The 23,196-nt window shown below is 42.0% G+C and overlaps 1 protein-coding gene and 1 long non-coding RNA gene across 38 annotated transcripts in view; both read right to left on the bottom strand.

Annotated features, from left to right (window-relative positions):
• Nucleotides 1-20,238, bottom strand: part of MAPKAP1 (MAPK associated protein 1) — a 233,532-nt gene extending 213,294 nt beyond the window's left edge. For 23 of the 37 annotated variants that reach the window (XM_081588550.1, XM_081588558.1, XM_081588543.1 and 20 more), the window contains exon 1: nucleotides 19,993-20,238. The gene's annotated coding sequence lies outside the window, so the exon portion shown is untranslated. Of the gene's footprint in view, nucleotides 1-7,402; nucleotides 7,551-19,992 lie in introns of all 37 variants that reach the window. The other 14 variants (XM_081588533.1, XM_081588538.1, XM_081588554.1 and 11 more) reach the window with 1 other exon arrangement.
• Nucleotides 20,239-22,148: 1,910 nt separating this feature from the next.
• LOC145545570 (uncharacterized) overlaps nucleotides 22,149-23,196 on the bottom strand; it is a 32,577-nt gene continuing 31,529 nt past the window's right edge. The window contains exon 6 of the long non-coding RNA XR_014082155.1: nucleotides 22,149-22,152. This is a non-coding gene — a long non-coding RNA (uncharacterized LOC145545570). The remainder of the gene's footprint in view (nucleotides 22,153-23,196) is intronic.

Here is a 23,196-nt window from a genome sequence, read left to right as displayed (position 1 = left end):
CTAACGTGGTGGTTCTCAACTGGAAGGTAATTTTGCTCCTCAGAGCAAAGATCTAGGGACATTTCTGGTTGTCACACTGGGGGTGGGTGCTATCAGCATCTAGTAGGTAGATGCCAAGTATGCTGCTAAACATCACACAATGCCCAGGACACTACCCTCAACAAAGAATGTCAATATTAATAATGCTGAGGTTGAGAAGGCTTACAGTGACATGTTGTTTGAAGCCACTAAATCTGTAGTAATCTCTAACCCCCTCAGAATGGTTTCAGTAATACCAAGACTAATACATATATATATATATATATACACAACTTTGCTACTAAAAATCTATGCACAAACCTTTGAAGGTACAGAATGAAGTACAACTCCTAGTTTCTGGTTTCTAAAATTTTATCCTACCCCAAGGAGGACCAAAGCTCAAATTACTCCAAGAAAGATAAGCTGCATTTCTCCAAACTTGTAACTTGATCTAAAGACTGCCTATACTTCTTCACCTGCCCTCCTCCTATTCATTCTTCTAAATCCAGCTCAATGGTCAGTTCTCCAGGGAAACCTCTCTAAAGAGTCCCACAGACCAGGTTAGCTGCTCCCATGTGGTCCCTCTGCACTACACTTCATCACTACTTCTACCAAATAATTAACCCAGCACATTGCCTGTTAGTTGTAGGTGCTGTTTGTTGAATTTATTCATTCAGCAAATATTTATTGAATGCCTCCTAAGTGTCAGGCACATTCTAGATGCAGAGAGTACAGCAGAAACCAAAGCAGACAAAGTCCTGTCCTCATGGAGTTCACATTCTAATGAAGGTGACAAACAAAATAGAGAATTAAATTATATGATAAGTGAGAAATGCTACAGAGAAAAGATGCACAGAGAAGAGAGCCAGGGCTTCCTAGGTGGATGGAGCCATGGTTGCAACCGTAAATAAAGTAGTCAAGGAATGCTTCACAGAGAAGGTGACATTTGAATTAACCTCTGAAGGAGATAAGAGAACAAGCCATGTGGATTTCTGAGGGAAGCGTGCTGCCAAGCAGGGTGAGTATGTCTGGCATTGTTTAAGAAGTATCAATGAGTCCAGCAAGGGAGCAAGTAGGAGAAGATAAAAAAGTCTGAAGAGAGGGGCAAACTGAGTAGAGCCTTGCAGGCAATTCTACGAACTCTGCTCTTAATCCAATTAAAATGGAGAATCACCAGAGGACTGTGAGCAGTGATACAATCTAGCTCACAGTCTGAAGGTATCTCTCTGGTTAAGGAACAATGACTGAATGAGTGAAAAAATGAACTAATCACATTTAAAAAAATAGTAGTAATAATATTAGTTTTTTAAAAATAATAATCTGTTGGGGCTTCCCTTGTGGTCCAGTGGTTAAGAATCCACCTTGCAATGCAAGGGACACTGGTTCGATCCCCAGCCCAAGGAGATCCCACATGCTGTGGAGCAACTAAGCCCATGTGCCACAACTGCTGAGCCTGTGCTGCAACTACTGAAGCCCTCATGCCTAGAGCCTGTGCTCTGCAACAAGAGAAGCCACCACAATGAAAAGCCCTGCACACCACAATAAAGAGTAGCCTCTGCTTACGACTAGAGAAAGCCCAAGTGCAGCAACAAAGACCCACCACGGCCAATAAATTAAAAAAGAATAATCATAACCTGTCTACATGTTGGTTTTCTCTTCTAAACTCTCAGCTCCTTACGCACACTGACTGTCTTATTCATCATTGCACTGCCAGTTTCTAGCAGAAAGTGGCTGGCACCCAGGAAGGGCTCAGTGTGGAATAAACAAACAAATCTTTCTTGTTCCAAAAGGGTTGCACCATGATTTTTTAAAAAAAAAGGTCCCTTATCCACGGTGCTGGTTCAGTAGATAGGTCTCCTGCTACAGTCTAGGATTTATTTTCCTTTTATTGTCTCCTCAATATTTGCAGTTTGCTTAACCAAGTAGAATTCAATCGTTATGTTTCCACTTACCTGGCTCTCAGGTTAACCACATCATCAATTGAGGGAAGCAACATAGTTTATTGTAAGCATTATTCAGGAAACCTGAATTCCAATTCCCTAATTACCAGGGACCTAATTACATGGCCTTGGACAAGTTATTTCTTTAAAACTCTTTAAGCCAGTTTTACACATTAGTCTATTTTTTGCATCTGTTCAGTGGGGAGGCTGAACTGTAAAAACAGCCTTTTCAGCTCTCAAATTCTATTCCAGTTACAAATGAAGTAGAGGAGGAGGGTGTAACTGGGAGTTTACCTAAAGTTCAAGGAAAAAGTTTTGTATGTTCTTGCTTTGTACTGTTTTCCCTCAAAGGTCAGAAAAATTTCACTGCATATTTTCCTTATATCACTGTGCCATGGTTCAGACTCTAAGGATAGAGGTACAGGAATTCCTTTTTTGACAAAGATTTTAATAGCATCAACGTTTTGGCAGCAAACCCTCTCAAAGGTAAACCAAACTGACTAATTTGAGTAAGCACTATCTTTTTTTTTTTTAATGCTACTATGTATGGAAACTGGTTCCTAGAACTACAAGAGTTCACGTTAGTAAACACATCTGAAATTCCAGCTTACTGCCTGCCCAAGGACTAGTTATGGATTGACTTCAAGTGAGTTAGGCATCTCTGCCTCTCTTCCCTTACCAGTGAAATGTCCATAATCTATGTTCTATTTATCCACCTCACAGGGATACTTACAAGTACTTACTCTATTCAAATCCAAAATGCAAAATTATTGACTTTTTCTGTTTCAGGTACATTTGTCTGGAGGGAAAATAAGCTGTCAACTATTAAATTCATTTACTCAACTAAACGAGGGACAGCATAAAATAAACTAGCAGATAATCCCCAAACTATTTTTCTGTGACTTTGAAGGGTGCTTTGTACTTTCATCTGAATGGTAAACTTCAATAAATGGTAACTGTTATTACTGTAGATCGAACCAGTCAATCCTAAAGGAAATCAACCCTGAACATTCATTGGAAGGGCTGATGCTGAAGCTGAAGCTCCAATAATTCGGCCATCTGATGCAAACAGCTGACTCATTAGAAAAGCTCCTGATTCTGGGAAAGACTGAAGGCAGGAGGAGAAGGAAACGACAGAGGATGAGATGGTTGGATGGCATCACCGACTCAATGGACATGAGTTTGAGCAAGTTCCGGGAACTGGTGAAGGACAGGGAGGCCTGATATGCTGCAGTCCATGTGGTCGCAAAGTGCTGCAGTCCCTGGGGTTGCAAAGAGACTGAACAACAACAATTACTGCTATTAATAAAACTGTACTAATTTGGCCAGGTATTTTTTATATCCTTCTAGATTACCTTTTTTAAAAAACAAAACAAAACAAAAAACCCATCATCCTCAGAAAGATCAAACATGAGGACAGAGCAGCAGGACTGGCTTCATTCTGCCTATACTATTACACAGTTAAGGTGTGAGTGTTTCACAAAATACAATTTAAGTAAAGTAATTCTCTGGACTCTAGAAGGTTGCTTATTTAGCAAGCACATATATCACTGACAAAACTATTAGAGGTAGATTCCATTACTATTTGTTTTAAACATCAGTAAACTGAGGCACAGACTTGCCCAAGGTCCCATAACTAGTGAGAGGAGAGTCAAGATAAAACCTAGGTCTCCTGGCTTCACAATCCTTGCTCTGAATAGCTATTGTATGCTACCCTGAACTTCCAGTTTAAGTCCATTTCATCACAGTCCTAATCCTCTTCTCTCACTCATCTATATACAGGTCAAACTTACCTGTTCACTCAAGAAATACAGCAAGAGTGAATATCTACTACATGCTGGGAAATTAGGAGCATACAGTAATAAGACATAGTCCCTATCCCCAAGAGGCTTACAGTCAAGCAAGGGAGAAAAGTATGTAATTGGTCACAATGAAGGATGAGAGTAATACTAGAGGATTCTATATAACAAAGTATCACGGAAACACAAAGGAACGGTATCTAAATGAAACTGGATACTCAAAATAGGCTTCATAGAAATGACTAAGATCACAATAACAGAAGTGATGACTTCCAACTTAGTCACCTTAAGAACAGGCGTGAGAGGGAGCTGGCAATTAAACAGTCTATCATGCTGGCTTCTTGATCAAAACTGTTTAAAATAAAATATGCTCTGGACCTGCCCTATGAACTGCAGATGAACATCAGGCCATGCATGGCATCACTGACTCAGTGGACATGAGTCGGAGCAAACTCCAGGAGGTAGTGAAGGACAGGAAGCCTGGCGTGCTGCAGTCCATGGGGTCGCAAAGACTCAACACCACTTCGTCACTGAACAGCAATGCACAGGCCATGGCAGAAGCAGGGAGAGAGAGGATAACTCATCTTTGGAGTCGGGGGAATGGAGGGAATGTGGGAAGTTGAGAAAAGGTATGTATAAGACACTAACAGCATCAGACTGTGGACTCGGCCACTGTGGGACCTAGGGAAATTAACAATGTCTGTGCCTCCACTTCCCCATCTACAAACGGGAACAATTTTGGTGCCTATCTCATAGGATTGTTGTGAGGACTAAAAGAATTCATGTATGTTATGTGTGTATAGCAGCACCTGGCCCATGGAAAGCACTATACAAACGTTTACTATTATTATCACTGCTATTATTCCCTGGTCTAAACTGAATCCTCAAAGATGAGAAGCTGAACAGCTGGAAGAAAGGTCAAAGAGACAAGGCACTAAAATAACAAACAGAAGAACTTGTAGTTAGCAATGAGAACTACATGGAGTTCAAAGTTGCTGATCGGATTAGCATTTCAGAGAGACTGCTCTGGCAGCTGCATAGATTAATCTGATGGACAAGACACAAGATTAGTTATGAAGCTGTGACTAAAGCTCAGGGAAGAAATGATGAAATCCAAAGTAAGGCAGTGAAAAACGGGCCTATGAATTTAAGAAGTAGTTAAAAATATATATTTAGGAGATAAAATTGGCAGAACCTGGTGACTGAGAGGATATGCAGGGTTAAGGAGAAGGGGAAAGTTTATGGCTTGCATGATAGCACCAACAAATGAAACTGTGAACTCAATAGTAATGGAAGAGCTTAACAGGGAGAGGGGAGATGAGGAACTAAGTTTCAGACACAATTAGCTTGAGATGTCTAGGGATTACCCAAACAGAGATCCATCAGGATGCAAACCCGAGAGGGCCCAGGAGCAAAGTCCGAGCAAATCTGGGATAACATATACGTGACACACAAAGGATAGGCAAATCTGAAGCCTAGGAGAAAGATCTGAGCAAGTTTGGCAGACGTGCTTCCTTGTGGCCCAGAGAGTAAAGAATCTGCCTGTAATGCAGGAGACCTGGATTCGATCCCTGAGTTGGGAAGATCCCCTGGAGGAGGGAAGGGCTACCCACTTCAGTGTACCTGCCTGGAGAATCCCATGAACAGAGGAGCCTGGCAGGCCACAGTCCACGGGGTCGCAAACAGTCAGACATAACTGAGCGACTAACCTTTTTTTTAAACATACAGATGGCAGATGAAGCCACAGACATGAGCTTACCCGGGGAAAATAGGCAAGGAAACGAGCAGTAACCTAGGATAAAACCCAACAACAGCAAGACAGTCCTCTCTCCGTATATGCTGGTTTGGCATCTGCAGATTCAACCAACTGTAAGTTTAATTTGGTTGGTTGGTTGGTTGAATCGACAGACTCAGAGTCCAGGATATACAAGGCAATTTCACTATGCCATTTCATGTGAGGGACGTGAGCATCTGTGAATTTTGGTATCCTCGGGAATACCTGGGAACCAGGGATGAGGGAATACCCCACAAATACAGAAGGATGACTGTCTTTAAAGAGTGAGCCAAGAAAAGGAAACCCCAGAATCTCCGAAAATCAACTCAACCTTTGCACAGATTCTAAAGTTAGGATCGATGCTGTGGAAACTCACAAACTTAGTCTAAGCGGTTACAGTTGCCCTCAGTATTCTTGGGGGATTGTTTACAGGACCGCTGCGATACTAAAACCTGTGGATGTTCAAGTCCCATAGTTGGCCCTCCCTCCTCCATATCCATGGTTCCACATCCACAAATACAACCAACTGCAGATCCAGTCATACTGTATTTACTGGGGAAAAAAAACATCCACACGTAAGTAGGCCAGTGCTGTTCCAACCCACGTTGTTCAAGGGTCAACTGTACTTCCTTCACCGGTTTTCCCCTCTCCCTGCATCTCCTAGTAAGAAGTTACAATAAGGATTGTGCAGTCCTTGAGAAGAAAGGACTAGAAGTCTTTATTTGACTTCCTGTCACTAATGCCCAATATAAGGCCTGGTACACATATGCTTGTAAAATCAAAGTGCTTGTCATAAAACTGGAAATTTTCCCATTTAACAAGACACAAGGGCTCATGGAATGCCTAGGGTTGCTTCCAGCCCAGACCAGAGCAACAAAGAACCTGAAGAAAGCAGAAGCAGAAAGGCAGCAGATCTTATATATATCTTATATATGTGGGAATATAATAAAATATATATAATATATAACATATATAATATAAGTGGGAATATAAAATGGTGTAGCCACCTTTGAAAACAATTTGGCAGTTCCTCAGAGTTACCATATAACCAAGCAATCCACTCCAAGGTAATAAACCAACAGAAATGAAAACATACACTCAGACAAAAACTTGTACAGGAATGTTCACAGCAGTATTATTCATAATAGCCCCAAAGTGGAAACAACCAAATCTCCATCAACTGATGAATGGATAGGCAAAATGTGGTACTTTCATACAACGGACTATTACTCAGCAATAAAAAGAAATGAAGTACTGATATACGTTACAATATGGATGAACGATGAAACTATGCCTCAAAGAAGCCAGACACAAAAGGCCACATATTGTGTGATTCCATTTATGTAAAAGGTTCAGAATAGGCAAATCCATAGAGACACAAAGTAGACTAATGGTTGCCAGTGGTTGGTGGAGGGAGGAACTAGGAGTGACTGCTAATGGGTATGGGGTTTCTTTAGGGGTGATAAACCACTAAAGTGTACACTTTTAAAAGACTAAATTTTATGATATATGAGTTACATCTCAATTTTAAAGGGGTTGGTATAGAAACACAGAAAGGCTAGAATCCACGCTGCTCTCCAGAATTTCTTATAATTCAGGTGATTCCATCACGAACACACCAACAAATCAGTAAATTGAACAGTACTGGCAACAGTAACCATAAAAAATTAATTTGCAATACAAGTTGATTACATCAAAGAGATATTGAATTCCTCTCCCGAAAGTCAGAGATGCCAAGACTTTTCCCCTGGGGAAAGGAGGAGACCTTTCATATACATCTGTGACCTTGTGAGGAGGTAGCCAATCTACAGTTCTAACTGAAGGAGATTAATGCCTAGAGCACTTGTAACTTTGCTGAAGCAAACACACACCTGCACTGAGCAGCTTCTACTGAAGCACCAGACGCTGCTTTAATCCACCCCAGAGCTGGGCCTGGAAGCCACAAGGTTAACCGGATGCCTTGGTCAGCAACCTACTGAGTTACTGGTCCTTGGGGGGCGGAGGGGAATTCTCTTCATTCTGAAATGAACAAAGGGAAGGGGACACAACAAGGATGACAACATAGCATGACAGACGACACAAAGGCTTGGAAAGGTTGTGTGTGCTCCCAATTCTACCATACAGTAGCTGAGAAAACTGGGCAAGTCACCATGCCTCTGGACCTCAGTAAGACATTATCTCATATTTCACAAAGCTGCTGTCACAATGCGAGGCCCAACTGTAACACTCAAATAACTAGTATTCTCTCCAATTCACCAAAAAAGATAACTAATTGCTAGTACCATATATTTTGGGGTCATATTGGATAATAAGACTCATGGACCTCTTTTCTATTTCATGCTTGCATGCTAAGTCACTTCAGTCATGTCCGACTCTTTGCGACCCCATGGACTGTAACCTGCCATGCTCCTTCTGTCCATGGGATTTCCCAGGCCAGAATACTGGAGTGGGTGCCACTTCCTTCTCCAGGGGATCTTCCTGACCCAGGGATGGAACCCACATCTCCTGCATTGGCAGGTGAGTTCTTTATCACTGAGCCACCAGGGAAGCCCAATAACTTCCCAAACTCTTTAATATAATTGAACTTGCTGCCTCTGCTGCCCCATCTTCCATTTATCACCTCTGTTCTTTCTACTCTAGCCATACTTAACTTTCAGCATTCTTCCAGCTTTTGGACAGTTTTTACTCTCCTTTCACCAGCCTTAAATATCACTTTCTCCTTCACATCCTTCAGATCTCAACTTCGACAACACCTGCCTGTCCCAGGAAGGTTTGACCTTATTAAGTCCAGAGTCGTACAACTCCAGACTCACCTTCCCTTCATTACTCTAATACAAGTTGTACTTCTCAAACTATGCTGGGCTTCCATTCAGTTCAGTTCAGTCGCTCAGTCGTGTCTGACTCTTTGCGACCCCATGAATTGCAGCACGCCAGGCCTCTCTGTCCATCACCACCTTCCGGAGTCTACACAAACCCATGTCCATCGAGTCGGTGATGCCATCCAACCATCTCATCCTCTGTCGTCCCCTTCTCCTCCTGCCCCCAATCCTTCCCAGCATTAGGGTCTTTGCCAATGAGTCAGCTCTTTGCATGAGGTGGCCAAACTATTGGAGTTTTAGCTTCAACATCAGTCCTTCCAATGAACACCCAGGATTGATCTCCTTTAGGATGGATTGATTGGATCTCCCTGCAGTCCAAGGGACTCTCAAGAGTCTTCTCCAACACCACAGTTCAAAAGCATCAATTCTGCAGCGCTCAGCTTTCTTCACCGTCCAACTCTCACAACCATACAGGACCACTGGAAAAACCATAGCCTTGACTAGATGGACTTTTATTGGCAAAGTAATGTCTCTGCTTTTAAATATGCTATCTAGGTAGGTCATAACCTTCCTTCCAAGGAGTAAGCGTCTTTTAATTTCATGGCTGCAATCACCATCAGCAGTGATTTTGGAGTCCAAAAAAATAAAGTCTGACACTGTTGCCACTGTTTCCCCATCTATTTCCCATGAAGTGATGGGACCAGATGCCATGATCTTCGTTTTCTGAACGTTGAGCTTTAAGCCAACTTTTTCACTCTCTTCTTTCACTTTCATCAAAAGGCTCTTTAGTTCTTCTTCTCTTTCTGCCATAAGGGTGGTGTCATCTGCATATCTGAGGTTATTGATATTTCTCCCGGCAATCTTGATTCCAGCTTGTGTTTCTTCCAGCCCAGCGTTTCTCATGATGTACTCTGCATATAAGTTAAATAAGCAGGGGCTGCCATTAATGGACTACAATTCCCACCGAGGACTGGGTCTATGCCTGTAGTCTTCATTGCTCGATTCCCAGACATATGACTAATGCCTACTACATATTCGGCAAATGCTGACTGAATAAACGAATGACTGTAATTAAGCAAAAAGCTTAACTAACTAAATGGAAGATTTCACATACATTTTCTTCATATAAAAATATTTTTCATTTTTTTTTAATTTTGAAGAAAATTATAGATATAATCAAATGCAATTTTTCATAATCACTATGGGGGAAGAGGGCTTAAGCCCACACACACTTTCTACAACTTAAACAGCTAATACCAAACACAATCAAAAGGAGGAAAACTACCACCTCCTCAGTGGGAATGGTGCTCCTAACAGTCTTCAGTTTCAGGGCTTAAATCTCCTTAACTGGAAAGAGTGATAAAGGTATATGTAATGCAAATTACAAACATTACAGTCAAATCATGCACTGGAGTAAAAACAAGTGGATATTTTTTTAATCAGCCCTCTTCTACCCTCCGCGCAAAAAGAATGGACATTCTTAACAGAAACACAGCTTACTCCAAAGAGCTGACCAAGTGAAGGTTACTGTGAAATACTTCGAATCCTGTAAGCATTCAGGACTGCACAGGCTATGAGAAGAGAATGTTCCAAGCACAGATTAATGATCAGAAGGTACAAACGAAATAAACCTGCATGGTGACTATCTAAGGCAGTCTGAAGACTGAATATGTTTGTTCTGAAGTCATCAACTTGGAGATGGAAATGGCCACCCCCTCCATTATTCTTGCCTGGAGAATTCCATGGACAGAGAAGCCTAGCTGGCTGCAGTCCACGGGGTCACAAAGAGTCGGACACGACTGAGCGACTAACACTACTACATCAACTAAGCTTCAGCTTCTGAAATACACTAAAAATACTTAACATGTTTTATATCTCAAGCATAAATGACAGAGATTTGTCATTAAAGATAACTACTTTCCTTTGCCTAGTTTAGAATATATAAATCTCTATCACATTTCACACTTTTTGTATTTTGGACTTCTTACCAACAACTTCCGTTCTTCTCATGTGCTTGTTCCCTATGCTAATGAGAACCCAAGTTATACTAACTCGGAATTTTTATTATCATTTTGGGGATGTGACCACCCTTTTAACTCTGTTCATATTTTAACTCAGCAACTTTAATCCAGCAATCAAAGCTTCATTAGCTTGTAAGCAAACTGTTTCTCAGGTAAACTGAATTGCCCCACATCAGGATCTTAAGCAAATAAATAAGCACAAAAAAGGCAGAGATTATAAATGAGGGTAGACAAATCTGTATCTAGCCCCATGCCGGTAAAGAGCATTCTATCAATATAGTGAAATGCTAATCTCCTAATTAACAACCTAATTAGGTAATTATGGCTTTGCAGAGGGATGCCGAAATGAAATATGACAACATGGTCACCTCTTTATATGGCACCTGTGGGCCTTTTCAGCTGTCGTTGCAGAGAGTGCAACATCAATCTGAACAGATGACAAAGCGCTGTCATTTTTCATTCTGATAATATACAGAACGCTTTGGACAGGGGCAGTTTACAAAGAGAAACATCTTGCCTGGTATTTTCCCAATTTAAATATGCTCAAATACGTTGTTAAATTTTCTGCATGCTTTTGTATATTGTATTTAGGAGAATTACCATGCGTATTAAAAAAAAAAAACAACCAGACATCATGCTTAACTGTACATGCTGAAACTACTGCAATTTCAATTATGAAGTATATAATCAGAAAAGAGCAAAAGGCACAATTCTTCATGACATTTTAACATTCATACATCTTGAATACTATTATCAGAAAAATTAAAATTCAAACAAACTTTGATCTTTAATTTTTTTCTTACAAAAGTTTTAAAAATGAAATAGAAATTCACACTTATAATTTTTCATACCAAAAACGCACTTCCCAAGATACGAATATTCAACTCACAGAAAAAGTTCTATACGCCAACAACCAACCTTATGGAGACAGGCATGTACCCTCTAGGAAAGACAGAGCTGCCACTTGGCTACTCACTGTCCCACCGGCCAATAAAGAGGTGAGGTAGCACTGGGTCACGGGTACTACCGACACAAATATGACTCTTCTTTCAAGATAGTTTAGGGGAGAAGAGGAGGCTAGCCTGGGAACCTCAACTCCCTTATGTCAAAATACAGGAAACCAGGGACTTCCCTGGCAGTCCAGTGGCCAAGATTCTGTGCTTCCACTGCAGAGGGCAAGGATTCCATCCCAGTCAGGGAACTAAGATCTTGTATGAAGCGGTGTGGCACAGCCAAAAAAAAAAAAGAAACCATATTTTAATCATTAAACAACTGAGGTTAAACTTCTTGAAAATACAATCCATTTATAAACTAAAAAAAAAAAAAAAAGAAAATACAATCCATTTATAACTTCAGATCACCTGCATTAGGCAAAACTTTTTTGATCAAAATGATATGCAAGAGTACTTGTATTTCTCAATTACAAGTTAAACTAAAAGTATTTTTTATTGAAAAATAATTTACGCTTATCAGAGAATATTTTGGAAAACTGAGAAAAGCATAAAGACCTATAACCTCACCACCTGTTTTTTCTCTATATATGTTTGATATTGAGATCGTACTTTATATAGTTTTATATCCTTTTTTCACTTCGTATTAAATGAGCATATTAATTAATATGTCACTAAAATTCTTCTAAAACACCTAAAATGCTTGTACAATATTTCCAATCCATGCTTTTTCCAAAATTTCTCTTACCTCTTTTTTGAATACTATAGCTGTTTCTAATTTTTGCTATTATAAATACTTCCACAGTGAACATCTTTGAACATGAATACTTTTCTACATTTCTGATTATTTCTTTAACAAAGATTCTTAGAAATGGGAATACAAATTCAAAAGGCATACATGACTTTAAAGGCTTGTGATAATACTGCCAGAGCATTATCCAGAAAAGTTTTATCAATTTTTATTCCCACTGGTAATATGAGTGATCATCTCACTACCAACCTCAGCCAGCAATGAGTATTATTAGAGTTTTGTTAAATCTTTAAACTTCAAATCATTAAGAGTATACTTGTAATCAAACACTCCCACAATATAATCAACAACAATTTTCTACAGGCAGTAAGTTTAAAATGAGTTGATGATCCTCCCGAAACAAGGGCCAGTTCCAATATTCAAATCTAGAGCAGCATGGAAGAGCGACAAAAGCACTGTGGTATTTAGAGTAAAAAAAACCCAAAGGTTCAAAGCACAGCTTTGCCATCATCTCTACCTTGAATCACTTTACTTTTCTCAGCTTCAGTTTCAGCATTTGTAAAGTGGGGGCAAGGAATACATAATATACTCCTAGCTCTAACAACTTCAAAAGACAGTCATGGGCACACTAAAAGGTAATATAAACAACTGGAGGTGTTTATTGTGATTTAACAGATCAATTCATTTAATAGCCTAAAAATAGCATACTGAGACCCTTTTCTCAACAGTGCTGGGTTCATAGGCACGCTAATTCACAAAGCACAACTAGAAATTATCAAGACTAATTTCATGATCCAGACAAGAAAATAAGTCTCATTCCTTTACAACCACTCCATGAAATCATTTCTTGTTACACTGTACTAACCTGAATGGCTTGTGCCCCTGAATGCTGGTACCTACATCTCTCCAAAAGCATCATGGTATGAGGTACTTACTCCTCATATGCAACCTCCCAAGTACCATATGAGAGTGGCAGTACTGTCTGGATCACAGAGCTAATAACCAAAAGAGCCAATATTCATGTCCAGGTTAGTGTGACTCCAAAGCCCCAGCTCACTCCGCTTCAAGTTTCAAGGCTGCATCTCAGTTCCTCTTTGTTAGCCTCCAGTATGTCAGAAACTAAACCACAGATTAAAAAGTTGTTTGTTTTAAAAAGAAAACCGTTCCTTCAAACCATTTTCTACCAATTTCTCTGCTGAAACAGTACTTATTTATAATACAGTACCTTAAAATGAGTCCACAGGGAACTAAAAATGTGATTTTTTTGAAGTTTTACACATTGGGTCCATTTTGACAGCATCAATAATAAAAGCATATTCATAAAAGTATACTCAAGTATAGGATATGACTCTAATACTACATATATTTAGAGGTAAGTGCTGTTTTTAGACTGACTGGTCATGTGCCCTCCAGTTCACAAGGTCTGTCCTACTCTTTATGTTACCTCATGGGCATCTGATTTGGAGACTCCTGAGGTAGAGTTCAAAAGAGAACTAGGACTTCCCTGGTGGACCAGTAGTTGAGAATCCGCCTGCCAATGCAAGTTTAAATTACCATAATTTAATTCCACTAGTTATTCTAATACCTTCTTGCTATTTCCAGAATTTAAGTTTTGTTGTTGAAATGGCTGCTCCCATTTTTCTCACTTTCAATTACTTAAAACTGTTTTCTTCTTTGGGTCCAAATTTTGTGCTTCCTATATTAAACCTATTTCCTCAGTATACTTAGGCTGCTGCCAACTAGAGTTAATAAATTTTGAATGACTGCTCAGAATTTTTTTTCATTTTTATATTCTATGTTATTTCCTTATATGATAGAGTATGAACGAAAACAAGTATCTAGAAGACAAATATTTCTTCAATTTTCACTTTGTGGAAGCTGGATATTAAAATAAAAATAAATTAAATTCTTGAGCTGGGAGCTCCCTGACCGTATTTCTCTCACTAGGCTGGGTGTCTCTCTGCCTCCTTCCAATTTTGTGTATATAGAGTCAACAAAGCACTCTATGCATTTGGGGAGCACCTGGCCTGTCAAGGTCGTTTCCCAGAAGTAATGAACAAAGAACAGAGGGAAAAGCTGAACAGCGGCTCCCTATCTGCCATCAAGAGAAAAGCAGCATTTTAGATTTGAACTGTTCTCCACTGGGGTCTGCCAGTAATCAGTTGTGCAGCTTTAAGCACGTCAATTAGAATCAGAAAGCTTGGCATCCTGAAAAGATCTCACCAAGACTTCAATTGAGCTCCCTCATTATTATCCAGATGAGAAAAAAGATACAAGGATTTTTGACTTGACCAAAACCAAAAGGCTGTAACTGGCATACCAGTGTTCAGAATTCAAGCCCCTCTCAGTCAAGTGGACTTCCTACTAAACTGTAAATCACTGGGCACCAATTTCCTCATCTCCAGAGGTTAAGATAACTACCCTGCCTTATTCACTTCATGTACTATAGAAAGGACCAAAGGAGATAGGAGACCTGGTAGCATTTAAAGTGCTAAGGGCACAAAAGTATTACAAGGTCATCATCTCATTCAAACCCCATCCCTGATTTAGCCTGATTATACAATAAAAGCATTCACCCTGCCACTTTCCCAGATATCAGTATGACTCCAATACAACAGCCCCTCACTCCAGCAATTTACCAGTAGATTTCTGATCAGTGATCACAATTGTGTTGGACCTCCTGCTTTGAACAGTGGGTACCAAAATGACAGTGAGTAGATAGGTCAGAATTCACAATCAGGCAGCCTAAGACTGTACACAGCCCACAAATGTGTTTTGATCTACATGGTATTTTTTTAATGGCAATTTTTTAAAACTAAATACACTAAAATCCAGACTTCCAGCATCCCTCTTGAAAACGATCGGAACATCTAGGGACACTGGACCCACTTCCTCACACAGTGACAAGCAACTAGAGCTGAGTAGTGACTGCTGTTTTTAGACTGACTGGTCATGTGCCCTCCAGTTCACAAGGTCTGTCCTACTCTTTATGTTACCTCATGGGCATCTGATTTGGAGACTCCTGAGGTAGAGTTCAAAAGAGAACTAGGACTTCCCTGGTGGACCAGTAGTTGAGAATCCGCCTGCCAATGCAAGAAACACGGGTTTGATCCCTGGTCGGGGAGATTCCACATAACGCAGGGCTGCTAGGCCTGTGTGCCACAACTACTGAGTCCAAGTACTCTGGAGCCCTGTTCTGCAGCAAGAGAAGCTACCACAATGAGAAGTCTGAGCATCACAGATAGAGAGTAGACCCGCTCATGGCAACGAGAGAAAGTCCGTGCAGCAACAAACACCCAGCTCAGCCAAAAATAAATCATAAATAAAAATTTGGAAAAAAAAAAAAGAGAGAGAACTAAATTAACAAATCCACAGAATCATGAAGATTGAAGAAAATAAGGTACACCGAAGCATCTAACAATGACTATAAGCACTCAGTTATTTTAAATTTAACACAAGCTGAAATGTGGTATCTTTGGGGTCAAAACTTCTGAAAAACTTCAAACTCACAGAAAACACAAGGTCAAGTTAAAACTCAACATTCAAAAAACTAAGATCATGGCATCTGGTCCCATCACTTCATGGCAAATAGATGGAGAAAAAATGGGAACAGTGACAGACTTTATTTTCTTGGGCTCCAAAATCAGTGCAGACAGTGGCTGCAACCATGAAATTAAGACACTTGCTCCTTGGAAAAAAAGCTATGACAAACCTAGATAGTATATTAAAAAGTAGAGACGTCATTTTGCCAACAAGGGTTCATGTACTCAAAGCTATGATTTTTCCTGTAGTCAAGTGAGGATGTGAGAGGGGACCATAAAGAAGGCTGAGTGCCAAAGAATTGATGCTTTCGAACCATGGTGCTGGAGAAGACTCTTGCGAGTCCCTTGAACTGCAAGGAGATCAAACCAATGAATCCTAAAGGAAATCAACTCTGAATATTCATTGGAAGGACTGATGCTGAAGTTCCAATACTTTGGCCTGATGCAAAGAGCTGATTCATTGGAAAAGACCCTGATGCTGGGAAAGACTGAGGGCAGGAGGAGAAGGGGGCGACAGAGGATGACATGGTTGGATGGCATCACTGACTCAATGGACATGAGTTTGAGCAAACTCCAGGAGATAGTAAAGGACAGGGAAGCCTGGTGTGCTGCCATTCATGAGGTCGCAAAGAGTCGGACATGACTGAGTGACCAACAATCAGAATAACAGATTTACAGCAAATTCTCTCAGCTGAAGCACATATAATCCACTGAACTGCAATAGTTTCTAAAGTCTTCAGTTATGAGTCAACGAGCAAAACAGACACCCCACTTAAATATCTATACCAAACATGACAGATAAGGTGATGAGCTCCATGAGTTGTAGAAGCCATGTTCATTCCCCATTATTCTTACTGCCTAGAGCAGAGACTGAAGCTAGGGCTCAAGGGCTAGCTCCTCTTTGAAGCCATCCACATCACAAAGAATGTGGCATAGCTCTAAAAAGGAGAGTTACCAAAGTCTAGCAGATAATCTCCTCTACTCTCAGCTCCATCAACTCCATAAACTAAAGGAATTTATTTAACCTCTCTGTGCTCTAGTTTCCTCATCTGTAACATCAGAATACTTATAATACCATCCTGTAGAGGAATAAATGAGATAATACATTTAACATAATGCTGGTACACAGTAAATGCTCCGGAGCTACCATTACCAGGGTTTCCTCCTTTGTACCTTGTGGGGACTACTATCTTAGTACCTACAGTGCTTTACCTCAGTTCACCTGTGCACACGTGCGCATACACACACACACACACACACACACACACACACACACACACACACACACACACACACACACACACACACACACACACACACACACACACACACACACACACACACACACACACACACACACACACACACACACACACACACACACACACACACACACACACACACACACCTCTGCCCCATGGGAATGGAAACACCCTCAGGGTGGGGACCTGGTTATATTCCTTTTAGCGTCTCTGGGTCTAACATTTTCCCTGGCCCTGCTGAATGAATCACAGATCTTCAAGGTATTTATTAACAAGAAAGGTTATGAGCAGAAACTGGAATTGACCTCTCTTGCCTGACATACAAGCCCTGACTCTGACCCTGTACTGGCCCTCCAACTTTACTGCCCCAGTATTCCCTGGTGGCTCAGACAGTAAAGAATCCGCCTGCCTATGCAGAAGACCCAGGTTCGATCCCTAGGTTGGGAAGATGCCCTGGAGAAGGGAATGGCAACCCAATTCAGTATTCTTGCCTGGAGAATTCCATGGACAGAGAAGCCTGGTGGACTACAGTCCATGGGGTCACAGAGAGTCATACACAACTGAGTGACTAACACACACACACACATCCCCACTCAAAGAAGTAACAACTTGTTTTATTCAGGCTGGTCTATTCACTACTCTAAAATCATGTCACAGGCACTGCACCTTTACATCTTAACAGCTACCATTTCAGGGAACCTTGCCACATACCAGGCACTTTATCCACATCAGCTCACACTACTCCATGAAGTCTGTATCATTCTCTATCTCAAACTACACTTGAAAGAAATAATGCTAAGAATTAAGAAACTTGCCAAAGGTCATGTAGCTATTAAGAGGAGGGACCAAGAATTGAAGTCCGAGTCCATGGCTGTTCTCTACAGAATGTCTGGTCCACTCATCATATTCAAAGCTGAGCTGATCCACATACTACCATCTTGCCTTGGAAGATTACGGTCTTCTCTACATTTAAAGAACTATACGCACCATTCCACACCATTCATTTTAACACATATTTTTTCCTCTGAATAGTTGGGAGCTATTTCCACTGAATAGCTACAGTGTGAGAAAAGAAAAAACACATAAAAGGCACAGATATAGGCATAAGACACACATGGGTTTGGATCCTAGCTCTGTCTCATACCAGATGTGTAATTTATCCTGAGCCCTCCTAACCTGTGAATTGAAGTTAAAATAATTAAACAAGAGAAACCTAACATAATTTCTCCAATATAATAAATAATAAAGCTCAGTTTACCCCACATTGTGAAGCCTTACGGGGTCATTGCACATGCCTCAAAAGTGGATGACCTCTTCCCCTCCCATACCACCAATGAATCACCGAAAGAACTCCAACCCAGTGTACATACCACTCTGTCAGAATTATTTCCTTATCTTTTCACTAAATTGAGCAGGCAAGAACTGAGTCTTGTTTATCCCTACATTGTTTAGCATGGTACATGGTATATGTTGTTGCTGTTCAGTCGCCCAGTCGTGTCTGACTCTTTGCGACCCTATGAACTGCAGCATGCCAGGCCTCTCTGTCCCTCACCATCTCCCATAGTTTGCCCAAGTTCATGTCCGTTGCATCAGTGATGCTATCCAAGCCATCTCATCCTCTGACAACCTCTTCTCCTTCTGCCCTCAATCTTTCCGAACATCAGGGACTCTTGCAATGAGTCAGCTGTTTGCATCAGATGACCTCTTATATATCCATACTCAATAAATGTTCACGAAGTGAATCAACTGGGTTGGCCAAAAAGTTCGTTCAGATTTTCTGGAAAACAGTACGAAAACCCAAACAAACTCTGTGGCCAAGCCCATAGAATAATGAGCGTTTAAAGGATTCTAGAAAAGAAACCATTTCTAGCTGAGGTTGTGCTGAACTGGTTGAGGCAAGACCAATTTCAGGTGGGCTCTGGGTAACACTAATAGAAGGAAACAGAAAAGGAGAAATCTAGGCAGAAAGTGCTAACAACAAAGGAAAGCACAAAGTCTATTCCAGGTACTACTTATCTAGAGTAAAGAATCGGGGTAAGGGGCCTTTTGAAGCTTAGCTGGAAAGTTAGCCAGGAGCCAGATCAGAAACCAGATCAGGAATCTGAGTACCCTCCAGCATCACGGTAGATGAAAGTAGATATGAGCATAAATTTGAATGGGAAAGGAGCCACCAGCAAGGCTCACAGGCCCCAACAAGCCTACAAGTGTGTAAACTGAACAAGATGAAAACAAGTATCAATCCTTCATCAACAACCCTTCCAGCATTTACTGAGCATCTCATGTGAACTCACACAATATGAAGAATAGAACATGGTACCTCCTTTCCCTGCTGCTTTAAATTAGGAATCCAGCCCCTCTGCTTATCAAAACAGAGTAAGAATGTTGACTTTACTTTGATGTGTGTAAACACCTGTCTCCACTTGACTGTTCACACCTGGGGAAGTTTTGAACTTTGCTGCTTTTGGTTTATAACAACATGATGCTTTTTGCACAGTGCCAAGTATTGTGATAGGCTTCAAAGATCACTTCATTCAGAGTGAAAACTGCGCCAATCTCTGAGTCAACTTTTGAGTCTCCGGTTAAAGTAATGCTCCTGTTTAAACTACAGTGATATTTTCTTTTCCAGCTTTAAACAGATCTAGAAGACTCTATGCCAGTCCCATAAACAAAAGACTGAATCAAAGTTCCAGCCGCACTCTGCCTATAAAAAAACAGTTCTGCAAGGCTGTTTTACTCCTTTGGGGCAATGGAGAAAAGGGGCGTTAGACAGGGAATGCACAAGCAATGCTTTCAAAAACCTGATTTTCATGTTATGAAGATTAAGACACCGAGTAGAACCAGAAACTGTCAGTCAACAGTACCCTCCCCAAACCCCAATACTACCGAGTCCACTAGCTTCTCCTCCCCCAAATCACACGCCCAAGCTGTCAGGTTCATAACAGCCTTCAGTTCTGGAAAGGGCCAGGAAACGGATGCTCACTGGATACCAGAGCAAGGGCCAGACAGGCTGTCCGCCGGGCAGCGCCGAGCGCGGAGGAGTGAGGAGGGAAGCCAAGCTCCTTCGGGGGGCTGGCGGGGGTGTGAGCAATGGCGCTAGCGTCTGGGGCAACCTTTACCTGAAGCTGCTGCCACACTACGGGCCGGGATGGCCCTGGGACACGTTCCTGAGGAGAGGGCCCGGCTGCCCCGCGCCCCCCGGTCCCTGCCCCAGCTCCGCACTCTCGGAATCTTCGGGGACTGGCGCTCCTCTCGGCCGGCTCAGCAGCCGCTTTCCGGGCTCGCCCTCATACCCCCGCCGCTCGCTGCCGCTGGCCGGCCGAGAAGCAGCCCTGTTGCCCCAAGCCGCACCACGACCCGGAACCGCACCCCGCGCACCGGAAGTCCCCGACCGGGAAGAAGCCGTTGGCTGGGGAGGTAGTGCGCAAGCCCCAGAGCCGAGAGCGAGGTGGGAAGCCCTCCCGGGAGGCGGGGCCGAACGGGAGGCCGTGCGCACGCGCACCACTTCCCCGTCCCCAGGCAAGGCCTGGGTCGGAGATTAGCTGGGATTCTGGCAAAACACAGAGACCTCTAGGTTTGCGTTGGGTAGAAATCCACGTCAGCCTTCTCCGTCGAATCTCCTCCTCTCTCCCCACGTCCACGGAGAAAAGCCCTCAGTTCTTCCAGAAATGAGCGATGAGGAGCTTAGTCTCTTGAGTCAGGAAGAGCTGGTTCAAATGCCCGCTCTAACCTGCTGTGTATCCTAGGACAGAACACTTCCTTTTCAGACCCATCCATCGAGTAGTTCCAAATTTAGAGTACTGCTGTGAGAATACCCCACTCCAGTACTCTTGCCTGGAAAATCCCATGGACAGAGGAGCCTGGTAGGCTACAGTCCATGGGGTCGCTAAGAGTCGGACACGACTGAGCGACTTCACTTTCACTTTTCCCTTTCATGCACTGGAGAAGGAAATGGCAACCCACTCCAGTATTCTTGCCTGGAGAATCCCAGGGACGGCGGAGCCTGGTGGGCTGCCGTCTATGGGGTCGCACAGAGTCGGACACGACTGAAGCGACTTAGCAGCAGCAGCAGCAGCAGCAGCAGCTGTGAGAATCGAGTGAGGTGATGCTCTAAAAATATTCGGCACAGTGCCCGACACTTAATAAACTTAGTAAATGTTAGTCATTACTCTTATTTCTGCAAAATGAAGGTAATTATCATCCCAGGAATTCAGGGAGGTCCATGAGATGTGTGGACCCTTCCCAAACAGGAACTCATCTTCAGGCAATCAGTGGGGATGCTACTACTAAGGGGAGAGCAGTGCAGTGATATGATACCTCTCCTATCTGAGAGATGATCTGGAATATCTCCCTTAAAAATGCACCTTAGCAAAAGAAAGAAAAAAACAAGTCTGAATTTCACCTCAGGGGGACCTTAGCGGGCATGTGTGCACGCTCAGTCGTGTCAGACTCTGTGATCCCAAGAACTGCAGCCTGCTAGGCTCCTCTGTCCATGGGATTTTCCAGGCAAGGGTACAGTCAGTTCAGTCACTCAGTCGTGTCTGACTCTTTGCAACCCCATGAACCGCAGCACGCCAGGCCTCCCTGCCCATCACCAACTCCCAGAGTTTACCCAAACTCATGTCCATTGAGTTGGTGATGCCATCTAACCATCTCATCCTCTGTCGTCCCCTTCTCCTCCTGCCCTCAATCTTTCCCAACATCAGGGTCTTTTCAAATGAGTCAGCTCTTCGCATCAGGTGGTGTACTGTAGTGGGTTGCTATTTCCTCCTCCAGGGGATCTTCCCAACCCAGAGATCCAACATGTGTCTCCTGCACTGGCAGGCAGATTCTTTACCACTCCCATCTGACAAGCCCCTTATGGCAGGGGACCTTCCCCAATATTAAAGTTACCAGCAAATACGCTGTGGATATACCCCCTTCTATTCAAACGTGTGATAGATATCCTGGCTCATATGGAGAAAAAATATGCACCTTACAGCCCAAATATGTTTTCTGCACACACATCACCACAGTTTCATCAGGGGCCTGTTGGAGGTGCTCTGACAAAGCCAGGGTTTGAACAAGATTGGATATTCTGTGTTCTGAGGTCCACCAGGTTATCTGTCCCCTCTAAATATGAAACTTCATTTTCACTTGTCTCTTGACCTCGGGTCAGAAGCACAGCTGCCTGGTTTTTTAAAACTCAACTGGACCAACTTAGCATTTTCTCTATAGGTTCTACCACTTGTAAGTTTTATGACTTCATTTTTCTAAGCTGTCTCTCTAAATCTCCTTATCTGTAAAATAGGAATGAAAAAAGTCCTAATTAACCTCACAGGTGCGGGGGGGTTTAGGGGGGGTAGTTCATAAGAATTAAATGAGCTAATACATACAGCTCACATAGAATAGGCATGTAGCTAACTTTTACTAATACTTGCGTAAAATGCTTACCACTATTACTACATGCCAGTCACTAAAGAGATACTTATTGACTGCCTGTGTATTAAGCCTATCCTAGGCTCTGGAGATTTAGCAGTGAAAAAGCCAGACAAGGACTTTACCCTGAAGAAGCTTACAGTTAAGTTTCACTATGAATTTGAAATAGTCACTGTAGCGAGTTGGAGAGCAGGGAAATATGGTAAGATTTCAGTAACATTGAGGACCCCGTTGAGAGTGGAAACTCTTGATTTATGGTGATACTAATACGACGGTTGTGTGATTTTTCTATAGTTAGCTCGAACAGTTAAGGTACAGACACAGGAAAAGTGAGCAGTTGGGTTAATCCCAGGAAGATGTTTGGCCAGACAGGTGTGATGGGGTCAAGGAGTTTAAGATCTCAGGTTTTAAGAATGCTTAAAACAAAAGGCACAGAACTATAGAGGACAGTATGGAGGTTTCTTAAAAAGCTAAAAATAGAGCTGCCATATGATCCTGCAATCCCACTCCTGAGCATATATCTGGAGAAAAACATGATCTGAAAGGATACGTGCACCCCTGCATTCATTGCAGCACTATTTACAGTAGCCAAGACGTGGAAGCTACTTAAATGTCCATCAACAGAGAAATGGATAAAGAAGATGTGGTACAAATATACAATGGAATATTACTCAGTCATTAAAAAGAATGAAATAATGCCATTTGCAGTAACATGAATGGACCTAGAGATTGTCATACTGAGTGAAGTAAGTCGGGAGAAGGAGAAATACCGGATGACATCCCTTATATGTAGAATCTTAAAAAAAAAAAAAAGGGACGCAAATGAACTTACTTACAAAACAGAAACAGACTCATAGACTTAGAGAAGGAATCTATAGTTGTTGGAGGGAAGCATGGGGCAGGAA

Source organism: Giraffa tippelskirchi, chromosome 4 (genome assembly GCF_054371585.1).
Source record: "Giraffa tippelskirchi isolate mGirTip1 chromosome 4, T2T-mGirTip1v1.2.pri, whole genome shotgun sequence".
Classification (NCBI taxonomy): domain Eukaryota; kingdom Metazoa; phylum Chordata; class Mammalia; order Artiodactyla; family Giraffidae; genus Giraffa; species Giraffa tippelskirchi.
Note: the sequence above shows the minus strand (reverse complement) of the source record. Positions and strands in the feature narration are given on the sequence as shown.